This window comes from Ochotona princeps, chromosome 25 (genome assembly GCF_030435755.1).
Source record: "Ochotona princeps isolate mOchPri1 chromosome 25, mOchPri1.hap1, whole genome shotgun sequence".
Taxonomy (NCBI): Eukaryota; Metazoa; Chordata; class Mammalia; order Lagomorpha; family Ochotonidae; genus Ochotona; species Ochotona princeps.
The window spans coordinates 30386322-30396581 of NC_080856.1; the positions used below are offsets into that span (position 1 = coordinate 30386322).

General features: G+C 44.5%; 1 pseudogene; it reads left to right on the forward strand.

Moving 5' to 3' along the window:
- The first annotated feature begins 1085 nt into the window (after positions 1-1085).
- LOC131483348 (transcription factor SOX-2-like) lies at positions 1086-10045 on the forward strand (annotated as a pseudogene).
- Positions 10046-10260: the final 215 nt, after the last annotated feature.

The following is a 10260-nucleotide window of genomic DNA, read 5'->3' on the forward strand; positions in this document are numbered from 1 at the left end:
TGCTCTCTGTTGAACTGACTTATTCCCTCGACAACTCATGGGGACATTTAATTCCAATTATGAGAACTTCAGGGAATGGGTGACAACATGCCAGAAGCCATCGCCATAAATCAGTAGTGCTGCCTTACCAGCTCCTTCCTCAGGTTCTTCTAGAGAAGCCCCTTTGCCTGAGTCCCCTGCACTCCCTTGGCTTGTCTACAAGGGCGCTGGGTCACCCCAGGCCTCTGCCAAACACTCAACCTGGCAGGAAAACTGTCAGGAAAACAAGGCTGTCTGTTCTAACTGCTGGAGTCTGTGCTGCTGTGCTGTCAGCAACAAGAAAACTGCCCCAGACCCTTAGGCGGAGCTTCACTGAGGACTGAGCTGGGGGCTCGAGATGCTCTTTCTCAACTCAAGAAACTCAGGCCAACTTTAACAACAAACAACAACAACAACTACAAATAAAGAAAAAAACAAATCGTGCCTAACATGAAGGTCGAATTGTCCCTGGGCACACACACCCACCCCTCCTCACTGCACAATGGCTTCAACTGGGACTCCTAGTGTTCAAGGTCAGTGCTGCAGAGTGAGGAACCCAAGGTCCCCCTCCTGGCCCCCACCCCGCCCACCCCGGGGCCTCAGGAGATGCTCTCACACACTCACCCTTCCCAGCTTCTGACCAGTCGGGGGTCCTGCAGAGGCTCCTGCGGGGAGGGAGCTCACAGGGCAGCACTGCCTCAGCCACCTGCGCCCCTCCACCAGCACAACCAGCAACGCGCCTATGGCAGCACCACACAACAACCTCCAGCCTGCTGCCACGGGGCTTCCTGGACGCGCCTGATTGGACCGCGCCCACACACCTTGACTACGCAAGACGTCAGACAATGCGCAGCCAGTCACAATCACAAAGGACAGAAACCAGTCAGGTAGGATTCTGGAGGGAGGGGGAGTAAGAGGCGGGGCTTCACCTCAGGCTGGAAGGGGCCTCCTCTCCTGCAGCTTGAGCCTTCCAACAGCAGGGGCCGCTGTCGCCTCTCACATCAGTCCACCTCCTGGCCTCTCCTTCCCGCTCTGCTTGATGTGCAAGCCTGGGAACCCAGAAATACATGACAAGTGTCTACAGATACGCCTCACTGGATATTCAACAGTTTCTGGTACTTTTCTTCTTTATATTGCCAGTTTGGGGTCGTGCACCGTGGCCTAGCGGCTAAAGTCCTTGCCTTGAACGCGCCAGGATAACATATGGGCGCCGGTTCTAATCCTGGCAGCTCCACTTCCCATCCAGCTCCCTGCTTGTGTCCTGGGAAAGCAGTAGAGGATGACCCATAGACTTGGTACCCTGCACCTGCGTGGGAGACTGGAAGAGGTTCCAAGTTCCCAACTTCGGATCGGCACGACACTGGCCATTGCGGTCACTTGGGGAGTGAATCATCAGATGGAAGCTCTTCCTCTCTGTCTCTCCTCCTCTCTGTATATCTGACTTTGTAATAAAAATAAATAAATCTTTAAATGTATATATATATATATTTCCGTTTTTTTTCCCATTGGTTCATTTCACTTTTTAAAGTGCAGACTACACATTCACAGTGAGGTGTAAGACACAAAGAGAGAAGAGGTCTTGTTCAGATTCAATCTAGCAAAAGACAACTTGCAGTGATATATGTAATTCATATTATATCTATATTTCCTATTTTATACACTTTATACGTATTTCTACACTTGACCTTAGCCAAAAGGCCTAGTAGTGATTATATAGGTATTTCTGCAACTCAGTTTCCACAATTTGTGAGTTTGGGTTTATGTTCTAAAACATCTTTATAAGGAATAGTTTAAATTTTTTTATGGTAAAGTCAGACATACAGAGAGGAGGAGAGACAGAGAGGAAGGTTTTCCATCTGTTGATTCACTCCCCAATCAGCTGCAATGGCCGGTGCTGCGCCAGGCTGAAGCCAGAAGCCCACAGTCTCTTCTAGTTCTCCCACAGAGCTGTAGGGTTCCAAGGCTTTGGGCAGTGCTAAACTGTGCTCCCAGTCCATGACCAGGGAGCTGGATGGGAAATAATGCTGCTGGGATTAGAACTGGTGCTCAAATGCAATTCTGGCATGTCTAAGGCGAGGACTTAGGCCTCTAGGCAACTTCTGGCCCTGTTGTAAAAAACATCTTACTTTTAAGTATTTCAGAAAATCTTCTCATAATCTTGTGAATGATTACAAGTTTTATGAAGAGTGATGTTTATATCCCAGAAATAAGTTATTTGCAAGGCATTTCTTTCTTAATGACGTTTACTCTTTTTTATTTTGATGTTAATTAATTCATTAATTTATTGAGATATTTACATAGAGAAGGAGAGACAGAGAAATAAATCTTGTCTCTGCTGGTTCCCTTCATAAGTGGACACAACAGCCAGAGTTGAGTTGATCTGATGTGAAGAGTTACATTCTGGTATTTTATGTGTGTGCAGAGTCCCAAGGCTCTCGACTGCTTTCCCAGGCCACAAGCAGGGAGTTGGATGGGACGTAGAGCAGCTTCATATTAATGGTGCACATATGGGATCCCAGAACTTGCAATCTAACGCTTCCGCCACTGAGCCACTGTGCCAGACCCCTAATTTTTGCTAATTTTGTTAATAGATTGTCACAATAGCTAGTTTTCAGTATATGCAAACACTCATTTGCTGCTATAAATGGATCCTCACTTATTGTGAGTAGCCTTGGAAATTTTACTGCTGTTGGAAACCTAGAAGAAGTTCCTGGCTCCTAGGTTAGGATCAGCTCAGCTCTGGCTGCTGCTGCCACTTGGATATTCCTTGTGCCTACAGCATAAGCCAGCTGCCTGTAAAGCAATATTATTTACTTTGATCAATAATCAATATTTCCCTCCACCCTCTCCCATCTCTCTAAGTCACACTGGGCTCCACCTACTTCTCACATCTCACTCCTTCCTTCACCCTCCTCTGTCTGAAGTTCCCCAGCTAGCTTTCCTCACTGAGAATCTGAGCAGCCACAACCACTTCTCCCCTCCTCCTCCCTCTTCCTCTGCTTGAAACTGCAGTTTTTCTTTACTCTTATGTATACTTCACCCACCCTCACCCCTAATCCAGAGGGAAGGGGTACAGGATAAGCTACGTAACATCTACTTATAAATAAAACAAAACAAAATGTTACTTGCCAAACTTGTTCAGGAACTTACTAGAACAGAGCCCTCCAAAAGTAATAAGCATTCAACATGAATTCTACACCTTAAATTTCGATTTAGGCCCCATTGTGGAGGCCTAGCAGCTGAAGTCCTCACCTTGAAAGGGCCGAGATCCCATATGGGCACCAGTTCTAATCCCAAAAGCCCTGCTTCCTATACTGTTCCCTGCTTGTGGCCTGGAAAGCAGTGGAGGATGATGATCCAAAGCCTTGGGACCCTGCACCCACATGGGAGACCGGGAGGGAGTTCCTGGAACCTGGCTTTGGCTTGGCGCAGCACCGGCCATTGTGGTCAGTTGGAGAACGAACCATCAGATGGAAGATCTTCCCCTCTGTCTCTCCTCTTCTCTGTATATCTGACTTTGCTCTAAAAATAAAATAAATCTTTAAAAAATTCTTTTCATTTAAGTGAGACAAATATTTTCCTTAGTTGATTATTATTTCATTTTATGACATGGTTTCATAGGCTCTGGGATTCCCCCAATCTCTCCCCAAGCCCTCCCTCCATATTGAATTCCTCCATATTGTTACAATTCATATCCATTCATGATTCCGTCATTGCGGGCAAGGTCCTTGAAGAGAGTCCAGCATCACATCCATTGTTACAGTTCATATCCATTCATGATTCCATCATTGCGGGCAAGGTCTTTGAAGAGAGTCCAGCATCACATTGTCCAGATAAATTCAACAGTTTCATTGCGTGACCCTCCTTGGTCCAAAAGTAGAGCTGGCAGAGTATCATCCCCACCAAGGAAAAGCCACTGCACAATTTCAACAACAGGAAGAAACATGGAAATTCACAACATGGTATTGAATGACCAATTTGTTAGAAAATGCAAGTTCCTAACCACATCCTGTAACTACTTCATTGACATCTCAATTTTAGTATATACACAATCAGTTGCTAAAAGCCTAAATTGGTTATAGGGTACTATTCAACTGTCTCATATGTATTTTCAGTTTTTATTTAGCAGCTTATAGTACTCAAGTGTGATTTTTACTGAACTTCACAAATTGTAGGGTAGTCCAGACAGGCTTATAACTCTCATAAGCCATATGTTAGTGATTGAGGAGCAAAACAATTTTAGGAGGGGTATACAGAGAAATCTTCAGTACCTTAGTGAGGAGTAACTGATTTTTGTGTTCTACCTAGTAAGGTATATGGAAGTCCAAGCTGACTTTTTCCTAACTGTTTTAAGCTTTCTTTATTGGTCTCTCTCTGTCTATCTGATCCAGTTTTGGGGGCTCCATAGTGACCCTGATGGTCATTGCAAGAGAGGGTGGGGAGCCAAAGTTGGAGCTAAATAAGGACCAGAGAAAGCTCCTCTCCCAAGTCCCGATGGAAGTTTACTGTTCTTCTGTTTCTGAGAACTGCTCAGGGCTCCTGGATGTTGTTCTGATGACGTTAGATCCTATGAGGAAGGATCTGGGCTTCTTCCATCCAGTGTGGGAAATTCAATAGGAAATAGTTGACCTCAGAATTCTCGGCCTATGAGGGTACCACAATTCCCTGTGATCTCCTTGGCAGTTGGGATATAGTCCTTGGTGCCCATACTGATATTTCTTGGTGATGTACCAGGAGTCTCTGGGATTAGGATGCAAGTCTCCTCCTGTCCTCCTGTTCCACTCTGGGGTCCCCTCCTGCTCTGAGCACATGACCTCCTGTTAAGAGGTTGTCAGGATCACTCTTGGGTCCCACTGTATGTCTTTATACTTTTTGTTAATGTCAAATGCATATTCGAGTCTGGAGTCTGTAAATTACCTGTTACAATCTTGATAGAGTATACTTAACTTCTTCCTCACACATTCTAAGAAGGTGGAAGATTTCTCTGCTCTCCTGAGCCATTGCAGAATAACATAGGGTATTAAAAGCATATCAAGCTTTTCAGTTCTTTTTTTTCCTTTTAGAAATATATATATATATATATATATATATATATATATATATATTAATTTTGAATATTTGAACTATGTGTTACAATTTCATATAGACTGGGATTTCCCCCCAAATTCCCATCTCCAGAGTTTTCCCATTTTACTACAGTAGTATAATCCTTCATAAGGAATTATAATTCCATCAGTCTCTTATTTAAGTGTACCACAACATTGCTGGAACAGTCAAATGCAGACAGTACAGCATTGCATTGTCTACACTTGTCCAACAGTTTCATTGGGAACCCATCTTTCATTTGGATGAGGGATGCATGTTGCATTATAACCCCACATCTGGATATGGTAGACCCCAGTACCTCATCACTATATATTTTCATAATTGAGAAACCATGAAACAAGGTCAACAACTGGTATGAGTTAGAACAATAGCCTCAACAACAAAAATATACAGCTCCATGAAAAAAACATGCCACTGAGTAACCAACACATGGGTGACAAGAAGGAGATATAAGTCTCTTGGGAAAAATAATGCCACCATATAGTCCATGAGCCAACAATGAATTCGACAAGAGAAAAGTGAGTATTTTTGCCAGGATCCTATATGGGCACCAATTCTTTTTTTTTTTTTTTAACATTTTTATTGCATTTCATTTTTTAAAAAATTAATTACATTGCATTATGTGATACATTTTTTATGCACTGGGATTCCCCCCGCCCCTCCCCCCATGGCGGATTGCTCCACCTTGTTGCATTTCCATAATTCAAATTCAGTTGACATTCTTTCATTGGAGGTATTTACCAAGCATAAAGTCCAGCATCTTATTGTCCTGGTAAGTTCAATGGTTTGTTGGTGAGACCATCTCTGGTCTGAAGGTAGAGCCGGCAGAGTATCATACCAATCAATTAAAAGACCCAACATAATATTTCCAACCTTTTACAACATTGTGACATTAATTGACATGGTATTGATTAACTAATACGTTGCTAGGAAAATGCAGGTTCTCAACCACAACCTGTGACTTCTTCATAGACATTTCAATTTTGGTTTATATTCAACCATGTTCTATACACCTTAAAATGGCTATAGATTGCTATTCAGCTGTCTCATGCCTATTTTAATTTTAGTCTTTAGCAGTTTATAGCATTGAAGTATGTTTTCGCTGAACCTGGCTGTTTTTCAGGTGGTCTAACTCTATAATTCTAACAGGATATGTGTCAACTGTTTAGGTGAGCCTGTTTAGGAGTGGTGTGCAGAGAAATCTTCCATACCCCAGTGAGGAGTAACTAATTTTTGTGTCCCACCCAGTGAGTTATAAGTGCATCCCCGCTGACCGTTTCCTGTCTGTTTCTAAGCTTTCCTTGTTGTTCTCTGTCTATCTATTCCAGTTTTGTTTGCTTGTTTGTTTGTTTTGAGGGGTTTCTGGAGCACTCCTGATGGTTATTATGAGAGGGGGTGGGGGACCCAAAATTGGAAGCAGACAAGGACCAGAGAAAGCTCCTCTCCCTAGTCCTGAAGGAAGTTTACTGTTCTTCTGTTTCTGCGGACCACTCAGGGATCCTGGTTGTTGTTCCAAAGACCTTGGATCCTGCAAGGCAGGATTTGGGCTTCTTCCATCCCATGTGGTAGATCCAAATGGGGGTGAGTGAGCTCAGAGTTCTTGGTCTCCGAAGGCACTCCATTTCCCCGTGGTCTCCTTGGCAGTAGGGATGTAGTCCTCGGTGCTCATACTGATAGTCCTTGGTGAGGATCTAGGAGTCTTCAGGTTTGGGATAAAAGCCTCCTTCTGTCTGCCTGCTCCACTCTGGGGACCCCTCCCTGCTCTATGCGCATGACCTCCTGTTAAGAGGTTGTTAGGATTACTCCTGATTCCCCCATTTGCCTTTGTAGTTTTGCTATTGTCTAATGCTAATTCGAGTTTGTTGTCTATGAGTTACCAGTTATGATCCTGATTGGTTATATTTCCCGTCTTCCTCACACCTTCTAGGGTGATGTAAGATTTCTCTGCTCTCCCTCCCCATTTCCAAGTATCATGGAGTCTTACCAGTACATTAGGTTTTACAATTCTTTGATGTAGATCATAAGCAATCTGCCTCATATCATTGGTTACTTCACAATATCTTACTGCATGAGATACAGGCTGTTTGGGGTTGAGATAATATTACTGTTTTTCGGATTGACATCATTTCATAACAGCCACATCGATCACAATAACAGTAACAACAACATCAACAACAAATTGTAGCACCCTGCTAAAATAATGTGCCACTGAGTATGCAACACATGCTTAACTAAAAGGAAATACAAAGGTCTTTTGGGAAATGTGATGCCCTCGTATACTTCATGAGCACTTGATGAATTCTACTAGAGAATAGAGATTATTTGGAAGCAAACAAACTGACACAAAAACATCAAAACATATGAGATGCAGCCAAAAGAGCTAACAGACAATCACCGAAAAAAAAAGTATAGATTGGACTGTTGGAGTTACGCTTTCCATGTTGGCCTCCTTATATGAAAGTGAACATATGGTATTTGTTCTTTGTGATTGACTCATTTCACTGAGCATAATGGTCTCTGGTTGGGACCACCTAGTTGTAAATAGTACAGTTTCATTGTTCTTAATAGTGGAATAATATTCCATGGAGTAGATGTACCACAGTTTCTTTAACCACTCTTCTTTGGACACACATCTAGATTGCTTCCATGTCTTTGCTATTGTGGATTGTGATGCTGCAAATACAGGATTACATTGCCCCTTATCATATGCAGATTTCATTTCTATTGGGTGTATTCCTGGCAGTGGGATTGCTGGGTCATATGGCAGATTTATTTGCAATTCACCAAGCACTCTCCATACTGATTTCCACAGTGGTTGTATTAGCCTACACTCCCACCAGCAGTGAAGGAGGGTGCCTTTCTCCTCACATCCAATTGGCCAGTCCCAGCCTGTCTTCACCTCCCGAGTGCCCAATGGGAACCCAAGCTCCCACCTGGCTGCTGCAAGGGCTGATCCGTGGCTGCCATTAGATCCTTGGTTGTCCTTTGAGTCTGGATCACAGCTCACCAGTGGCTGCTGGGTTTTCTGTTCCCTAAACACCGCTCAGCCATCGTTGCCTCTTCTTTGTGTCCAGGGGTTCTCCAAGTACCTCCCTGTTGACTTCCTGGCCCCTAACTTTTTCTATAATCTGCTCTCTGTTCTTTACCCTATTTAATAATTTTCCATCATCTCAAACATGTGTACACCCTTTGCCGACCATGAGATTTTCTAAATGTAAATTTAAGAATTCTCAGCCTCTTGTGCCCTATGAACAATGTTTGTGCCTGATTAAATACAACTCTTTTTTTTTAAACGTCTGTTTGTGCCATAGTTATTTTTTTTTTTAAGATTTTATTTTATTTTTATTACAAAGTCAGATATACTGAGAGGAGGAGAGATAGAGAGAGGAAGTGTTGCTGCCGGGATTAGAACCAGCGGCCATATGGGATCAAGGCGAGGACCTTAGCCACTAGGCCACGCTGCCAAGCCAGACAACTCTTTTTTTTTTTTTTTTTTTTTAAGATTTAGTTTACTTTATTGCAAAGTCAGGTATACAGAAAGGAGGAGAGACAGAGAGGAAGACCTTCCATTTGATGATTCATTCCCCAAGTGACCGCAAAGGCTGGTGCTTGCCGATCCGGAGCCAGGAGCCAGGAACTTCCTCCAGGTCTCCCACAGAGGTGTAGGGTCCCAGGGCTTTCCCAGGCCACAAGCAGGGAGGTGGGTGGGAAGCAGGGCTCCCGGGATTAGAACCAGCGTCCTCACGATTGTCTATTAACTTGTTGAAAAAGTATCCGGAATTGTAAAGGCAGAGAAGAGAGTGTTTGCAAAAGAGGGGAAGTAGTTTGCTGCCGGTTTAAGGACTGAGTGAGCAAGAAATGGAGAGAAAGAAAGGCAGAAAGAAGTTTGAGTCCGGAGTTTAAGCCTTTCCAAAAAAATAATAATAACAACAACAATAGTAACAATAATGATCATCGCAATCGGGGCAGCGGCATGGGACCGAGGCAGAGGGAAGCACTGCTTTTTTGATCCCAAATCCAATTCGCTTCTCTCTCTCTCTCTCTTCCTATCTCATTCTCCCTCTCTCGCTCTCTCTCCCACCTCCGTCCCTTTCCTTCCTCCCCTTCCCAAATTGCTCTCCTCCACCTGGTCTTCTCTAGGAACCCCCGCGATCCCCAATCACCCCCGCCCGCCTCCCTTACACCTCCTCCTCCTCCTGTACCCCTCGTCCGCTGGGCATCCCCGAGTTGCAGGCCGCTCCGAGGGACTCCGGCCTCCAGCGGGCCGGGCCCACGCGCACAGCGCACGGATGTACAACAGGTGGAGACAAAGCTCAAGCCACTGGGCCTGCAGCTGAATTCGGGGGTAGGGGGGCGGCGGTGATGGCAACGCCGTGGTGGCAGCGGTCGGGGGCAACCAAAAGGCCCATGATGCCTTTATGGTGTGCTCCCGTGGGCAAAGTTGCAAGATGGCCCAGGAGAACTCCAAATTGCACAACTCTGATATCAGCAAGCGCCTGGACCCCGAGTGGAAACTTAGTCGGAGATGGCGAAGCAGCAGTTTATCGCTGAGGCCAAGCGACTGAGATCGCTGCACAAGAAGGAGCACCTGGATTATAAATATTGGCAGTGGCCAAAAACCAAGAGGCTCATGAATGAGGATAAGTACACGCAGCCCAGAGGGCTGCTGGCTCCTGGCAGCAACAGCACGGTCAGCGGGGTCAGGGTGGGCGCTGGCCTGTGCGCGGGGGTGAACCAGAGCATGGACAGCTATGCGCACGTGTACGGCTGGAGCAATGGCAGCTACAGCAAGATGCAGGGCCAGCTGGGCCGAACGCAGCACCCGGGATTCAATGCGCATGGCGTGGTTCAGATGCTAAAAATGCACCAATACCACGTGAGCGCGCTGCAGTACAACTCCATACTCTCTGTTTCTATGTAAATCTCTTTCAATAAATTAATGAATTAATTAACATCAAAATAAAAAAAGAGTAAACGTCGTTAAGAAAGAAATGCCTTGTAAATAATTTATTTCTGAGATATAAACATCACTCTTCATAAAACTTGCAATCATTCACAAGATTATGAGAAGATTTTCTGAAATACTTAGAAGTAAGATTTTTTTTTAAGATTTATTTATTTGTATTACAAAGTCAG